The sequence below is a fragment of the Lithobates pipiens genome, unplaced genomic scaffold (assembly GCF_037356315.1).
Source record: "Lithobates pipiens isolate NorthernLeopardFrog02 unplaced genomic scaffold, aLitPip1_a1.2 Scaffold_27, whole genome shotgun sequence".
NCBI lineage: Eukaryota > Metazoa > Chordata > Amphibia > Anura > Ranidae > Lithobates > Lithobates pipiens.
Window position 1 is genome coordinate 39,414,688 of NW_027507788.1, and position 16,821 is coordinate 39,431,508.

At 45.8% G+C, this 16,821-nt stretch overlaps 1 protein-coding gene across 2 annotated transcripts in view; it reads left to right on the plus strand.

Moving 5' to 3' along the window:
- The first annotated feature begins 243 nt into the window (after positions 1-243).
- The window catches only part of CEP164 (centrosomal protein 164), a 128,805-nt gene continuing 112,227 nt past the window's right edge, over positions 244-16,821 (plus strand). For both annotated transcript variants that reach the window (XM_077456854.1, XM_077456855.1), the window contains exon 1: positions 244-341. The gene's annotated coding sequence lies outside the window, so the exon portion shown is untranslated. The remainder of the gene's footprint in view (positions 342-16,821) is intronic.

Consider the following 16,821-nt stretch of genomic DNA (forward strand, 5'->3'; position numbering starts at 1 on the left):
TCTGGACCCTGGACAAGCATAAGATTCGCGCATACGCAATTCGCAGTGTGAGAGCCTATTTCTCACCCAGCTCCCGCGCATGCGCGATCAAAGGACGTGAAATCGCAGTGAATTGGCGCATGCGCAGTAAAGCCTGCCGTCAGCTGTTTCAATGACGGGGTTTGCTTTCTGCATGAGTCGCAGAAAATTTTACTACACCGGCAGCCAATGACAGATCTGAGAGGGAGGAATAATTCCACAGGGGGCGGGACCGGAAATAGATACAGTTGCTATTGCGGGGCAACGGAGGAAGCGTTCCTGGAAGCAGAATTGATGGTGAGGACAGCAAGTCCTGCACACAGGTCAGTATATAATGTAAGGTGTCGGGGTATAAACTGGTCAGTATATAATGTACAGTATGGTGTCGGGTATAGACTGGTCTGTATATAATGTATAGACTGGTCAGTATATAATGTATAGTACGGTGTCAGGTATAGACTGTTCAGTATATAATGTACAGGTTTGGAGTACAGCCTGATCAGAATATAATATAATGTACAGTACGGTGTTGTGGTACAGAACGGTCATGATATATTATACAGACTGGTCAGTATATAATGTACAGTATGGTGTCCGGGAAATAGACCAGTCAGTGTATATAATGTACAGTACAGTACAGTGTCAGGTATAGACTGGTAAGCAGTATATAATGTACGGGGACGGGGTACAGCCTGATTGGAATATAGTGTACAGTACGGTGTTGAGGTAAAGACCGGTGCATACTGCATAACGTGCATACTGGTCGGTATATACGTATATATGTACATTATGGTGTCAGGTATAAACTGGCCGGTATATAATGTACAGTACAGGTATAGACTGGTGGGTGTATATAATGTACAGAGTCGGGGTACAGCCTGATCGGAATATAATGTACGGTGATGGGGTACAGACCGGTCAGTATATAATGTACAAACTGGTCAGTATATAATGTACAGTGTGGTGTCAGGTATATGACACCATGACTGGTCGGCATATAATGTACAGTACAGGTATAGACTGGTCAGTATATAATGTACAGTATGGTGTCAGGTATAGACTGGTCGATATATATTGTACAGTATGATGTCAGGTATAGACTGGTCAGTGTATAATGTATGGTGTCAGGTATAGACTGGTCGCTATATTTTGTACAGTATTCTGTCAGGTATAGACTGGTATATAATGTACAATATGGTGTCAGGTATAGACTGGTCAGCAGTATATAATGTACAGGGTCGGGGTACAGCCTGATCAGAATATAATGTACAGTATGGTGTCGAGGTACAGACCGGTCATGATATAATGTATAGACTGGTCATTATATAATGTACAGCATGGTGTCAGGTATAGACTAGTCAGTATATAATGTACAATACACTTTTGGATCTAGACTGGTCAGTATATAATGCACAGTACGGTCTCGCATACAGACTGGTCGGTATATAATGCACAGACTGGTCAGTATATAATGCACAGTATGGTCTCGCATAAGACTGGTCGGTATATAATGCACAGTACAGGTATAGACTGGTGGGTGTATATAATGTACAGGGTCAGGGTACAGCCTGATCAGAATATAATGTACAGTACGATGTTGGGGTACAGACTTTGGGGTACAGACCGGTCATGATATAATGTACAAACTATTCAGTATATAATGTACAGTGTGGTGTCAAGTATATGACACCATGACTGGTCAGTATATAATGTACAGTATGGTGTCGGGTATAGACTGGTCGGATATATAATGCACAGTATGGTGTCAGGTATAGACTGGTCAGTATATAATGTACAGTGTCAGTTATAGACTGGTCAGTATATCATGTACAGGTATAGACTGGCCAGTATATAATGTGTAGGGTCAGGATACAGCCTGATCGGAATATAATCTACAGTACGGTGTCGGGGTACAGACCGGTCATGATGGTTGGTATAGAATGTACAGTATGGTGTTAGGTACAGACTGGCCGTTATATAATGTATGGTGTCAGGTATAGACTGGTCAGTATATAATGTACAGTACAGGTATAAACTGGTCAGTATATAATGTACATTATGGTGTTAGGTATAGACTGGTCAGTATATAACGTACAGTATGATTTCAGGTATAGACTGTTCAGTATATAATGTACGGTGTCAGTTATAGACTGGTCAGTATATAATGTACAGGGTCGTTATGCAGCCTGATCGGAATATAATGTACCATATGGTGTCGGGGTACAGATCGGTCATGATATAATGTACAGACTGGTCAGTATATAATGTACGGTGTCAGGGTATTGACTGATCAGTATATAATGTACAATACAGTGTTGGATCTAGCCTGGTCAGTACGGGGTCACCTTACAGACTAGTCAGTATATAATGTATGGTGTCTGGTACAGACTGGTCGGTATATAATGTACAGTACAGGTATAAACTGGTCAGTATATAATGTAAAATACCATGTCAGGGTATATACTGGTCAGTATATAATGTACAGTACAATGTCTGGTCTAGACTGGTCAGTATATAATGCACAGTACGGTGTCGTGGTACAGACCGGTCATGATATAATGTACAGTACGGTGTCTGGTCAGTATATAATGTACAGCACTGTGTCTGGTCAGTATATAATGCACAGTGTTGGGGTGCTTCCTGTGGAGGACTCTCTCAGACCCGGTCATACTGTTGGACTGTGTTAGTTCCTGTTGTTGACATGCTTTGTGTTAAGCAGTTTATATTAAAGGACAGTCTAAGGCACCAATATTCAGGAAAAAGGTGCATTCAGCATTTCCGGCAGTGCAGTGCGTGTGGCAGTAAGTCATGTCGTTGCTGTGCGGTGCGTGTGGAAGAATGTCATGTCATTGCTGTGTGGTGTGTGTGTGTGGAAGTATGTCATGTCATGTCATTGCTGTGCGGTGCGTGTGGAAGTATGTCGTGTCATTGCTGTGCGGTGCGTGTGGAAGCATGTCGTGTCATTGCTGTGCGGTGCGTGTGGAAGCATGTCGTGTCATTGCTGTGCGGTGCGTGTGGAAGTATGTCGTGTCATTGCTGTGCGGTGCGTGTGGAAGTATGTCATGTCATTGCTGTGCGGTGCGTGTGGAAGCATGTCGCGTCATTGCGGTGCGTGTGGAAGCATGTCGCGTCATTGCTGTGCGGTGCGTGTGGAAGCATGTCGCGTCATTGCTGTGCGGTGCGTGTGGAAGCATGTCGCGTCATTGCTGTGCGGTGCGTGTGGAAGCATGTCGTGTCATTGCTGTGCGGTGCGTGTGGAAGCATGTCGCGTCATTGCTGTGCGGTGCGTGTGGAAGCCTGTCGTGTCATTGCTGTGCGGTGCGTGTGGAAGCATGTCGCGTCATTGCTGTGCGGTGCGTGTGGAAGTATGTCGCGTCATTGCTGTGCGGTGCGTGTGGAAGTATGTCATGTCATTGCTGTACGTTGTGCTGCGCTACATAACGATAGCTCTGAATCGCTCCAACATGCATTACCATGCGTTGCAGTAATATGTGTTACTTTACTCAGTGCAATAGCGTGAGCAAGGTCTTGGGTGATAAGGAGCACCTACTGAGAAGGTAGGTGACACCTGGAACAGCGGCAATGCCGTGGACTGCTCAGTGCATACATTCTAATCAATGAAGTCTCAGGGGGCAGAGATGGGCTGACAGGAGGCATCATGTCCTGAGGATCCAGCTTCTCTGGGGACTGTTCCCACCTCTGTGATCGCTATATTGGCGTTCTGTACGGTGACTGAGCACTCCTTATGTACAGAGGGGAGAACAGATTATAAGATGAGGACCAAGTGCTGCGCATGCAGGTGGCTGCATATATATTGTAAACACGGGGCTGTGCAGCTGACATTGGAGGTTTTGCTCTGCACTTTTCTGATGGGAACAAATGCCAAGAATCAGTTTCAGGATACTAGAAATGTGCAAACGTCAAAAACTCATCCTGAGAATTCCAGGCAGCATACAGGACACAAGACGGGCTGCTGTGCGCTGACCACGCATGCAGAATCTGCACAGATACTGAGAATTACAGTGCCTTGAAAAAGTATTCATACCCCTTGAGATTTTCCACATTTTGTCATGTTACAACCAAAAACGTAAATGTCTTTTATTGGGATTTTATGTGATAAACCAACACAAAGTGGCAAATAATTGTAAAGTGGAAGGAAGATGATAAATGGTTTTAATTTTTTTTTTTTTTGTAAATAAATATCTGAAAACTGTGGTGTGCATTTGTATTCAGCCCCCTTTATTTACTCTGATACCCCTAACTAAAATTAGGGGTATTAGGGGCCTTCCACCTGTGTCTCTATGTCTAATCTAATATCAGTATAAAATACAGCTGTTCTGTGAAGCCCTCGGAGGTTTGTTAGAGAACATTAGTGAACAAACAGCATCATAAATACCAAGGAACACACCAGGCAGGTCAGGGATAAAGTTGTGGAGAAGTTTAAAGCAGGGTTAGGTTATAAAAAAAAAAAATGTCCCAAGCTTTCAACATCTCACAGAGCACCGTTCAATCCATCATCTGAGAATGGAAAGCATATAGCACAACTGCAAACCTACCAAGACATGGTCATCCACCTAAACTGACAGGCTGGGCAAGGAGAGCATTCATCGGAGAAGCAGCCATGGGGCACATGGTAACTATGGAGGAGTTGCAGAGATACACAGCTCAGGTGGGAGAATCTGTCCATAGGACAACTATTAGTCGTGCACGCCACAAATCTGGCCTTTATGGAAGAGTGGCAAGAAGAAAGTCATTATTGAAAGAGCCATAAGAAGTCTCATTTGGGAGAAGCCATGTGGGGCACACGGCAAACGTGGAAGAAGGTGCTGTGGTCAGATGAGACCAAAATGTTACTTTTTGGCCTAAAAGCAAAACGTTATGTTTGGCAGAAAACTAACACTACACATCACCCTGAATACACCATCCCCACCGTGAAACATGGTGGTGGCAGCATCATGTTGGGGATGCTTTACTTCAGGGTGTACCAAGATGGGCGTTGCACTGTACAGCCTCTGACGGAGACTCGGGCCATCACTTCTGTTAATGATTCTGGGGCCCATCTTGGTACACCCTGAACTCAGCCTCAGTAGCCTGCAGTCACAAGGCGACAGCGGACATCTTGTTACACCCAGCCCATATAGTAGAGCTGCACAATTAATCGTTAAAATATTTGCAATTTCAATTCACCCCCTCTGACGATCTGTATTGCAGTGTTTCCCAATTTCTTTCATGTTACAAGTATAGAGTGTTCTCTGCTCACTCGGGCAGTCTGCCAAACCGCGCAGTCCGCCAAGTTTTTAACAACATTGTAACTCTTCCCTCTTAGGCCGCGTACACACGGGCGGACTGTTCGCCCAACTTTGTCCGTCAAACAGTTTCGGCAAACAGTCCGCTCAAAATTAGCATGGACGGACATGGCCACACACGACGAACGAACAGTTTGCTGAAACCGTGCGCGATGACGTGAACGGCACATACGACTGGACGAAAAATACGACGTCCTATACACTGCATTATAACTTTCGGCGTGTAAATCCTTTCTGAGCATGCGCGGAACTTAGTTTGACGAACAAGCCTACACACGAGGGGACTGTTCGCTCAAACAAGGTTTCAGCGGACAGTTTTACGGAATTTCCGAAAAACCTTGTTCGTCAAACTGTCCGCTGAAACTGTCCGCTGAAAGCCCACACACGAGCGGACTGTCCGCCCAAACACTGTTCAGCGGACAAAGTTGGGCGAACAGTCCGCCCGTGTGTACGCGGCCTTAGAGCAAAGGGATAAAACTGACACTTGTTTCTTACAGTTAAAATCAGATTTTTTTGCTAGAAAATTAAAAACATTGTATTTTTTTTTTTTTTTTTTTTTTTTAGTAGAGGCTCTAGGGAATAAAATGATTGTTGCAATATTTTATGTGACACTGTATTTACACAGTGGTCTTTCAAATGCATTTTTTGGGGAAAAATACACTTCAATGATTAAAAAAAAAATAAAAAAAATTCATTTGTTTAATGTGAAAGATGTTACGCCTTGAGAAACGTGATCTATCTTCTAAGCAAAAAAATAGTGATTTTTATTTTAGCCAGAATCGTGCAGCTCTACCATATAGTTCACTAATTTTATGGGCTGGGTGTAACAAGATGTCCGCTGCTGCATTCTGACTAGGCTTACTGAGGCCGAGTGCAGGGTGTATCAAGACGGGCTCTTATATACCGTATATACTCGAGTATAAGCCGAGATTTTCAGCCTCTTTTTTGAGGCTGAAAGTGCCCCCCTCGGCTTATACTCGAGTCATCGCTGTCTGCCCGCTCGATCAGCGTGTCGAGCAGACAGACAGCGGCCATTCTATAATTTAAAAGCCGCGCCTCCGGCGCCGCCTTCGCCTGTGATAGGCGGAACACTGAATTTCCCAGCAGCCTGTGTTCCGCCTATCACGGACATCGTATCATCCTCGTACTACGGACGAGGATGATACGATGTCCGTGATAAGCGGAACACAGGCTGCTGGGAAATTCAGTGTTCCGCCTATCACAGGCGAAGGCGGAGGCGCGGCTTTTGAATTTTACAATGGCCGCCGAGGCGCCGACGAAGAGGGCACGGGACGGAGGCAAGGCAAGGCACGGCACGGGACGGGACGGGACGGAGGCAAGGCAAGGCACGACACGGGACGGAGGCAAGGCACGGCACGGGACGGAGGCAAGGAGGCAAGGCACGGGACGGAGGCTCGGGACAAAGGCTCGGGACACAGGTAGGCTGGACACACACACACACACACACACACACACACACATGGATGGAGACACACACACACAGGGATGGATGGATACACACACAGGGATGGATGGAGACACACACACACACAGGGATGGATGGATGGAGACACACACACACAGGGATGGATGGATGGATGGATGGATGGAGACACACACACACAGGGATGGATGGATGGATGGACACACACACACACAGGGATGGATGGACGGACACACAGGGATGGACGGACACACAGGGATGGACGGACACACAGGGATGGACGGACACACAGGGATGGACGGACACACACACAGGGATGGACAGGCATGTCTCACCCTCGGCTTATACACGAGTCAATAAGTTTGCCAGTTTTTTTGGGGGTAAATTGGGGCCCCGGCTTATATTCGGGTCGGCCTATACTCGAGTATATACGGTACTCATCACTTATCGATTTAATTTTATCATGCCAGGATGCCAGCAATTATTTAGTGCTGCATTATTCTCAGTGCCACTGCCTACCAAACAGTGCCACCCATCAGTGCCCATAAGTGCCACCTATCAGTGCTGCAAATCAATGCCCACCAGTCAGTGCCACCTATCGGTGCCAGCCATCAGTGCCGCAAATCAGTGCCCATCAGTCAGTGGCACCTATCAGTGCCCATCATTACGTGCCACCTATCAGTGCTCATTAGCGCTGCTGCATATTAGGGCCTCCTCATCAGTGCCACTGCCAGTTACAGCTACAGTTGTTCATAATTATAAAGAAGATATCGTTGGTCTGTATTGTGCTTTGAAAACTGTCACTTGACATTAAAAAAAAAAAAAAAATATCGGTAATCGGTATCTGCGAGTACTTGAAAAAAGTGTCGGTACTTGTACTCTGTCTTAAAAAAGTGGTATCGGTGCAACCCTAGTCAGTTTTGCAACGATTTGTCCCTTTTATCTTATAATGTTTCTTTAGCTATACAATGTTAGTAAAAGTTGTATTCTACATTTTATAGTGCCCACCCTAAAACTAAAATCTACAGACATTCACATTCTAAGAATAACTTATCTAGCCCTGTGAAGAAGAAATCTATATACATACCTTTTCTGAAGCCGATCTGACCTGACCTCCAGCAGCGGATGCTCTGTAGAGGACACAGCTGACAACGGCTGTGAAATGAATGAGGAGTGACATCACCCATGGACTTACTAGGGGGTTTCGGTTTTGGGACGTGTCCTCTGCACCCGCCTCTACGGCTGATAGCTCAGCGTGAGATTGGGTCGGAGTGGCTGCAGAAACGTTGAATAACAAACTGAAATCTTTTAGGTGGAGGGCAGTAAAAATAAAATACTAAAATAATAACGTTGCATAAGTGTGCACACCCTTAAACTAATACTTTGTTGAAGCACATTTTGATTTTATTACAGCACTCAGTATTTTTGGGTATGAGTCTATCAGCATGGCACATCTTGACTTGGCAGTATTTGCCCACTCTTCTTTGCAAAACTACTCCAAATCTGTAAGATTGCGTGGGCATCTCCTGTGCACAGCCCTCTTCAGATCACCCCACAGATTTTCAATCAGATTCAGGTCGGGGCTCTGGCTGGGTCGTTCCAAAACTTTAATCTTCTTCAGGTGAAGCCATTCCTTTGTTGATTTGGATGTATGCTTTGGGTCATTGTTGTACTGAAAGATGAAGGTTTTGTGCCAATATTGACTGGTATTTGGAACTGTTCATAATTCCCTCTACCTTGACCAAGGCCCCTGTTCAAGCTGAAGCCACCACCATGCTTCTCTGTGGGTATGGTGTTCTTTTGGTGGTGTGCAGTGTTGTTTTTGCATCAGACATATCTTTGGCAATTTATGACCAAAAAAGTTCAACCTTGGTTTCATCAGACCATAACACATTTTCCCACATGGTTTTTGGGAGACTTCAGATGTGTTTTTGCAAAATGTATCTGGGCTTGAATGGGGTCTTCTGGGGTCCCCCAACGGCGCTCATGGCTCCTACCCACATACAGACACCACATAGGAGAAGCGCTCTCCTTGGGGGTCCCCGTGTGGGTGTGCTCCAGAGTCCAGCATTTGCGTCTATAGACACAGAATGCCAGACTCGGCCCCCACCCTCGGCACCCCACGTTATTAGATTAGATTGACAGCAGCAGGAGCCAATGACTGCGCTGCTATCAATCTATCCAAGAGCCGAGACAATGGGCAGAGAGGGTGAGCCTGTTTCCGGCGTGGGCATTTAGGGGCTCAGGTGAGTAAAGGTGGGGGGCTCAGGTGGGGGCTGGTCAGTGACAGAATTTTTTTCACCTTAATACATAGGATGCATTAAGGTGAAAAACATGAGGGTTTAGAAGCCCTTTAAGAGAAGGCTTCCATCTTGCCACTCTACCCCATAGCCCAGACATATGAAGAATACAGGAGATTGTTGTCACATGTACCACACAGCCAGTACTTGCCAGATATTCCTGCAGCTCCTCTAATGTTGCTGTAGACCTCTTTGCAGCCTCCCGGACCAGTTTTCTCATCTTTTCATGAATTTTGGAGGGATGTCCAGTTCTTGGTAATGTCACTGTTGTACCATATTTTCTCCACTCGACGATGACTGTCTTCACTATGTTCCATGGTATATCTAATGCCTTGGAGATTGTTTTGTACCCTTCTCCTACCCCATGACTTGAAGTGCGACTTTGTTTACCGAATAATTAGGGGAAACTCCAAGCCAATTTATTTATTTTTTTTAAAGAAAAAAAACCCCCACGCCGTTTTTGTCCGCCGCCAAAATTCATACCAGACCCTTATTTGAGCACCAGCCTGGCCGGTCAGGAAAAGGGATGGGGACAAGCGAGTGCCCCACCCCGAGCCATACCAGGCTGCATGCCCTCAACATGGGGGGTGGGTTCTTTGGGGCAGGGGGGCCCCTTCCCGACAACCCTGGCTGTTGGTTGTCCGGGTCTGCGGGCAGGGGCTTATTGGAATCTGAGAACCCCCTTTTAATAAGGGGGCCCACAGATCCCAGCCCCCCACCCTATGTGAACGAGTATGGGGTACATTGTACCCCTACCCATTCACCTGGGGGGGGGGGGAAAGTGTCAATTAAAAAAAAACACACTACACAGGTTTTTAAAGTATTTGAGGGGGTCTCTTCCGAATTCTCTGCTTTCTTCTCCCACTCTCCGGTGCCTTCTGCCGGGCTCCTCCGCTATCTTCTTCCAGCTCTTTTACTAGTGTTGGCCCAGTCTTCTGCGTTGTCATCGTCGTCGTCTTCTTTCTTGTCTTCTCTCTTCTCTCTTCCGATGTTGACACGATGTGGCTGTCTGGGTGGACGTGTGTTGTAACGCCCCGGGTTGCTAGGCCATAAGCCTTGGACCTATCCCAGAGACAACTGGCTGCTAGGCTGTCTGAGGGCCTATCCAGAAGCCAGAGAGCAGCGTAGGGTTGGGACTGTAGCTTGCAGTCCAACCAGAAGTAACAGTTCCGCCAGCCGGGGGAACCAGTTGTCCACCTTTTTTACCGGAGACCACTGTGAGTAAGCTGAGACCAGTACCAGGGCAGACTTTTCGCCAGCTGGGGACGGTGAAGAAGTGGGAAAACTTCAGCAAGTGCCAAGTCGGGAACCCAGAGGGACAACAGAGTTGGCGCTTGGGGAGTGCCAAGCCAGGGACCCAGTGGTGAAGTTGGGATGACTCTTAAGGAAGATACTGAGTACTAGATTGGAAGAGCTCTGGGGATCCAGTGGCAGTGGATCAGTAAGTCTAGTGAAAGACTGAGGGCCCATTGGAAGTGAAGTTCTACAATAGGAGATTGTAGAAGAAGTGATAAGAGTTCATTGCAACCTGTTAGAAACTGTTACAAGACTGTGGCCATAGGAGACAGCATTCCTACTCATGCAGTTGTGGTGTCTGGCTAGATACCTTTCCTTGCATGGCTGGCTGCCTAAAGAAGTCTCAGAGTCTGCCAATTAACAGTGCATCTACTTAAGGGTGTCCTGGCCTCAACCCTCTCTCCCACAGTTCTGTTTAAGAGACAATAAATCTTTCTGCATTCAAGAAGTGTCTGGTGCCCATCAATCTACTTCGCATTACACCCACCATGCCTTGTAACCCACTCTACAGAGAAGGATGTCAGCTATCCCTAACTCTGGAGGCCTAGAGAGGCCTGGGACTTTGCAACATATATTATACATTCACATCAGTCCCTGCCCTCAAGGAGCATACAATCTGAGGTCCCTAAATCACAGCCATACTTATATTAGGACCCACTTTAGTCAAGATCACAATAACGATTCTTGACGATTAATTGTGCAGCACTTCTTAAGGCCCCTTTCACACTGGGGTGGTGCGGGCGTCGGCGGTAAAGCGCCGCTATTTTTAGCGGCGCTTTACCGATGTTTTAGTGGCGGTCTGCGGCCGCTAGCGGGGTGGTTTTAACCCCTGCTAGCAGCCAAAAAAGGGTTAAAACCGCCTGCAAATAGCCACGCTGTCCCATTGATTTCAATGGGTAGGAGCGATTAGCAGGACCTTTTTTTGCCGTCCTGCCAGCGCACCGGTCCAGTGTGATAGGGGCCTTAGAGCTAAAAGAACATTAGAGCAGGATGAGAGTTTGCCATTGAACATATAGGCAAAGATCAGGCCTTCTAAAATGTGCTGTGGTTTGATGATACAAAGATAGAGTAGTTTGGCTACAGTACCCAGGGATGCTCAAATCATATCACTCAGCACCTGGGACTTGTAGTTCCAGGCACAGTCAAGTGTTTGTTTTTTACATTTAGCCCTGCTGGTTTTCTCTTTTTTTTTTTTTTCTTCTTCTTCTTCTTCTTTTGCCTGTTAATGGCATGGACGCTGGAGTTTCATTTGACTGCTCAGCATGCTCCTGTACTGAGCATCCAAGTGCTAATAGGAGTGAGAGTAACCTGAAGGAATAAAGTATTTTTTTTCTCATTGGGGCCAGCACCTCATTTATTGGCTTAGCAGATACGGTTCTGCTGAGCGTTGAGAGAGCCCACCCCCCCTCTTTCCTAACAAGCATCCAATCTGTGCTCATCACACTGCAAGGTTTTTTTTTTTTATTAGTGCAAAACCTCATAACAATTGTGAAGCATGGTGGTAGAAATGGTATGCTTTCTGGGGTTGCACTACTGCAGGGGTAGGCAACCTCGGCTCTCCAGCTGTGGTGAAACTACAAGTCCCAAGAGACATTGCAAGACCCTGACAATTACAGGCATGACTCATAGAGGCAGAGGCATGATGGGATTTGTAGTTTCACCAAAGCTGAAGTGCTGAGGTTGCCTACCCCTGCTCTACTGTGCAGGATCACATCCTTGGCACGTAATCCTGCACTTCTGGGTTTGGGGCGCACATGTGCGCTACCGGCGACCCGCTCTCGCTGTGATTCTACACAGCAGAAACAGATCTGCAGGTACTGCGGACTCGATGTCCCCCAGCACCCGCTGATCATTCATTACAGAGCCAGAACAGCAATCTGCCTATGTAAACAAGGCGGATCGCAGGGAAGGCATTGATCCTGTGTTACTGCAAAGCATGCAATGGATCAATGCCTTCCCCTAGTAAAAGCACCTCCCACAGAGTACACAAGCACTGGCTAGGCACACAGTTAAACCTTTGATCACCCCTCATGTTAACCCCTTCCCAGCCAGTGTCATTAGTACAGTCACAGTGCATATTGTTTAGCACTGATCACTGTATTAGCATCACTGGTTCCCAAAAAGTGTCAGTGTTCCCGACTGTCCGCCGTAATATCGCAGTCTCGCAATCGCTAATCTCCACCATTACTAGCAAAATAAATAAAAATTCCATAAATATATCCCATAGTTTGTACACAGTATAACTTTTGTGCAAACAAATCAATATACGCTTATTGGGATTTTTTTTACCAAAACGTAGCAGAATACATATTTGCCTAAATAGAAGATTTTGAATTTTATTTTATTTTTTTCAAAATTGTCTTCTTTTTCTTTATAGAGCAAAAAATATAAAAAAGGCAGATACCAAATACCACCAAAAAAAACACTCTATTTGTGGGAAAAAGAGGACATTTGATTTTATTTGGGTACAGTGTCGCACAACTGCCCAATTGTCGGATAAAGTAACACAGTGCCATATCGCAAAAAATTACCTGGTCATTAATAGGGGTAAATCTTCCAGAGGTCAAGTGGTTAAAAAGGGCAGATGCTGAGGCTAAAGGTGTACTTTTTTCAAAGTACACTATTGCATATATTAAACTAATCCTGAAAGATAATCCTTATCCTGACAGCTAACACCCGCAACGTGGATGGAGGAATCTTCCCTATCAGCTAGTGTACTTTTGACAGTTCGCATTTGTTGTGTGGATTGAGGAATCTGCCCCTACCCTCCCAGTTAATGTACTCTGACAGCCAGAACCCGCAGCTATCAGAATTCCTGAACAGTGTCTTCATCTAATTTAACTTTTAGTATATTGGCATACTCTGTCCATTAGTGTTGCCTCAATCTTACCATCACCTGAGTGACTCTGTTTTTGGTAGCGATGGTAACATAGTACCAGTGTCTTCCAAGATCTGGCAGTTGTCTTTTTTCACAGCTGTTATGACCATAAAAGAGGGGAAGAGGTGTGTTCCTGGTCAGATCCGAAGATGTAACATTAAACAGAGCTATCTGAGAATCGGGTTGAATGGGTCAGATGGGTGCAAAAGAATAGAAAAGATCTATTCTCAAAAGCGCCATACTAGGGAACAGGTCCACCAAGGAACTGTATGAAGGTATGTACCAAACTCGCCAAACAGGCAGACTGGATGCCCGGAACACACTTTGCTCTCCTATATGGCACTAAGTACCACCCCAGTAGTACCTTTTGGGATACCTTGTGTGTTGCCTGCCAAATATCCAGCCAAACATCTGGCGTAAGGTCAAATCGGGTGTCCATTTAACTACATAGCTCGGATTAGCAGGCAGCGGGGTAGACAGTAAGGTTGTGTAGAATTTAGAAAGCACTCGCTTTGCATGAGGGTCTGAAGAAACATAATCATTTATACATGTGTATGAATGTAAGGAATGGCGAGAGAGGGGGTTGAAAGGGGGTCCTCTATCATGTGGAGTATGCCAGAGTTGATTGTCTGTGCAGTGTGTCTCTGTGTCCAAGGTCTCAAGACCACCCCAAAGGGGGTTTTCTTGGGTAGAGTAATATTTAAGGGGGGGGGGAAGCTGTGCTGCCTGATTAATATTTAGTAAAATGCAGAATGCCTAATCTCCCCCCCCCCCAGCCTGTTTAGACTGCAATAGTGTGGGTTGTAGCATGTGCAGCTCGGGAGGCACCCCTAATGAAGTGGGTTACCTTACGCTGCAGAGTGGAGCAAAATATGGAAATGCGACTGGGCTGATATAAGCAAAAGCCAAAATAATTAAAGGATTTTTGGAAGTCGAGTCATCTTAACTGCAGATATTCTACCTATCCAGGCTATTGGAAGAGTTGACTATTGAGACAATAAGTCAAATAAGTGAGCCAACATGGGGGGGGGGGGTAATTTTCTCTATATAGTGAATCAGAGTGGCTTGTGAAGTTCACTCCTAAATATTTCAGGGAATGGGAGGTTCTTTGAAATGGGAGGGGCACCTGCAAGGTATGACAATCGTCCACCAATAATGTGACATTCAGGGCCTTGGATTTCCTCCGATTGACTTCTAGGCTTGAGATCTGAGCAAAGAAAGGAGAGGTTTGGGGTAGAGATAAGTGGCAATGTAACAAGTCATCAGCAAACATGCAGAGTTTATGGTTTATTCCCTCAACGTCAATCCCCGACCGACTGTTCAAGTCATTATGTATTAGATGTGCAAAAGGTTAAATTGCCAACGTGAATAGGAGGGGGGAGAGGGGACATCCTTGGCTCGTCTTTCTATTGCAAAAACTGATAAATGGAAACCCACATTGGAGATGAGCCCGGGGTTCTCATATATTCTCATATACTGTATTGTGAAAGTCCATTGCAAAAAGTTTGGCCGAAGCTCCAGCGGGACAATATATATCATATACTGTATATGACCATGAGAGTCCAATGCCTTGCATATATCCAGTGACGAGGTAGGCAGGAATATATCGTGAATGCAATTGAGTAATGATCTAATTCTATTTCTATTATACTGTGTTTGCCATTTTGGTATAAAGCCCACTTGATCCTTGTGGATCAAAGAGCGTATGATTTCGTTCGCAGAAAAAGTACTTTTGCAAATAGTTTAACGTCATGATGGAGTAGGGAGATTGGCCAATAGTTGGACCAAATAGTATGATTGGTCATGGAAGCATGGTAATTGCCACCCCCAGTGTTTTTTCGGGCCTAAGTCTGGGTTCACACCACTGTGGGTGGGAGACCCGGATGTGATTCGCACCGCACTGCAGTGCAAATCACATCCGATCTCTGTAGCGATGCGAGTTCAGCCATACAGATAGTATGGCTGAATTCGCATCGCACCCACCGCAAACTCGCACGGGACCCTTTTTTTGGTCCGCAGCAGAATCGGATCGCATGGGTGTTCACACCATGCGATCCGATTCCTGTCCGAGTTTGCAGATCGCACTGCGATATGCGGACTGATCTGGGGGTGTCATTAAGATTTCATTGACACTCCCAGCAGTCCGCATAGTGCAGTGTGAACTGCCGGCGGGAGGCATGCGATGCGGGAAAACGCCGCGGATTTGCGGCGTTCCCGCATCGCTACGGTGTGAACCTAGCCTAAAGGAGTAGCCATCAAGAAGTGAAATAAAGGTTTTAGCAAGAAGGGGGGCCAGGCATTCCACAAATTTCTTGTAATAGGCTGACGGCAGCCCATCGGGGCCAGGACCCTTATTAGCATTTACAGACTCAATTGCCCGTATTACTACTTGTACAGAAATGGGCCAGTCAAGATGAGCTTTCTGTGAGATTGTAACTGTGGGTAGCTTATCAGAATGTCCCGAAAAAGTTTCAGAAGGTGCATAAAATGTTGATCAGTGACGCTAGAATTTCTGCAACGCTTAAAGGGGATTGCTAGCATAGCATAGTTTGTGTTCAAGGTTTCAAGGTGTATGGACTTATGGTTCTGATCATGCTTGCGTAATTGCAAAGCTAATAATGTGTCAGGCTTGTTGGCTTTGACAAAGAAAGTTTGATGAGAGCGACAAATGTCTTTCTCGGCCAATTCAACTAACTTGGAGCTTTTAAAGTATCAAGGCAGTAAGCTGGGTTAGACAGTATGGAGGGATTCAGCGACCAAATGGAATCTGTGATCTTGGGCAGAAAGGGTAGTGACCAGTGCTCAATGATCAGTCCAGGTGACCGGGTATATGGCAGAGCCAAACATTAGAGGGATAAAGGCAATTGGGAGAAATGTGTGGTCAATGCTTGAGAATGCCGATGAGGATGGAAGTAAAAAGGTATATTTACATCGTGCTGGGCTGGATTCTCACTACTTCTTGACTAAGGAATGTCACTGAAATAAAGCGTGATAGGATCCCAAGGGATCGCGAGATTGGGGTAGATCTGGAGATTGATCCAAAAGAGGATATAGAACTCGGTTAGTGTATCCCCTCCATGATCAGTGTGTCTTTCGAGTGGGACGATATCACTTGCAGTAAATGTGTGAAGAAGGAGACAGACGTGTTCCAGGCATAATATGGAGCTATTGTTACCTCTATCTAGAAGGTGGTCCATAAGCAGTAGATAGATCTTTGGGATCCTTAAGTTCACAAGAAGCTTTAAATTGACCAGTAGAGGACTCTCTTCTTCACTGTTGCTCTGGTCACATAAACCTGTAGATACTGACAACCAAAAAATGTAGGAGTGAAGTTTCCTGAAAAAATCGGTCTCTTGTAAGCAGACTACAGCTGCCTTGAGGTGAATAAATGTTTTGAAAGCTTTAATGCTTTTGCTGGGGGATTTCACACCTTTACAGTAAAAGAGTACATTTAGGGGAGTCATGAGGGCCGATAGCCAGAGCTATGATACTGCTCACAGGAATAATGCTGCCATGACAGTCCCCGCAACCAGGGAAGGGGAAAAGGGAAGGGGAGGGGGAGAAGAGGGATAACGGGGG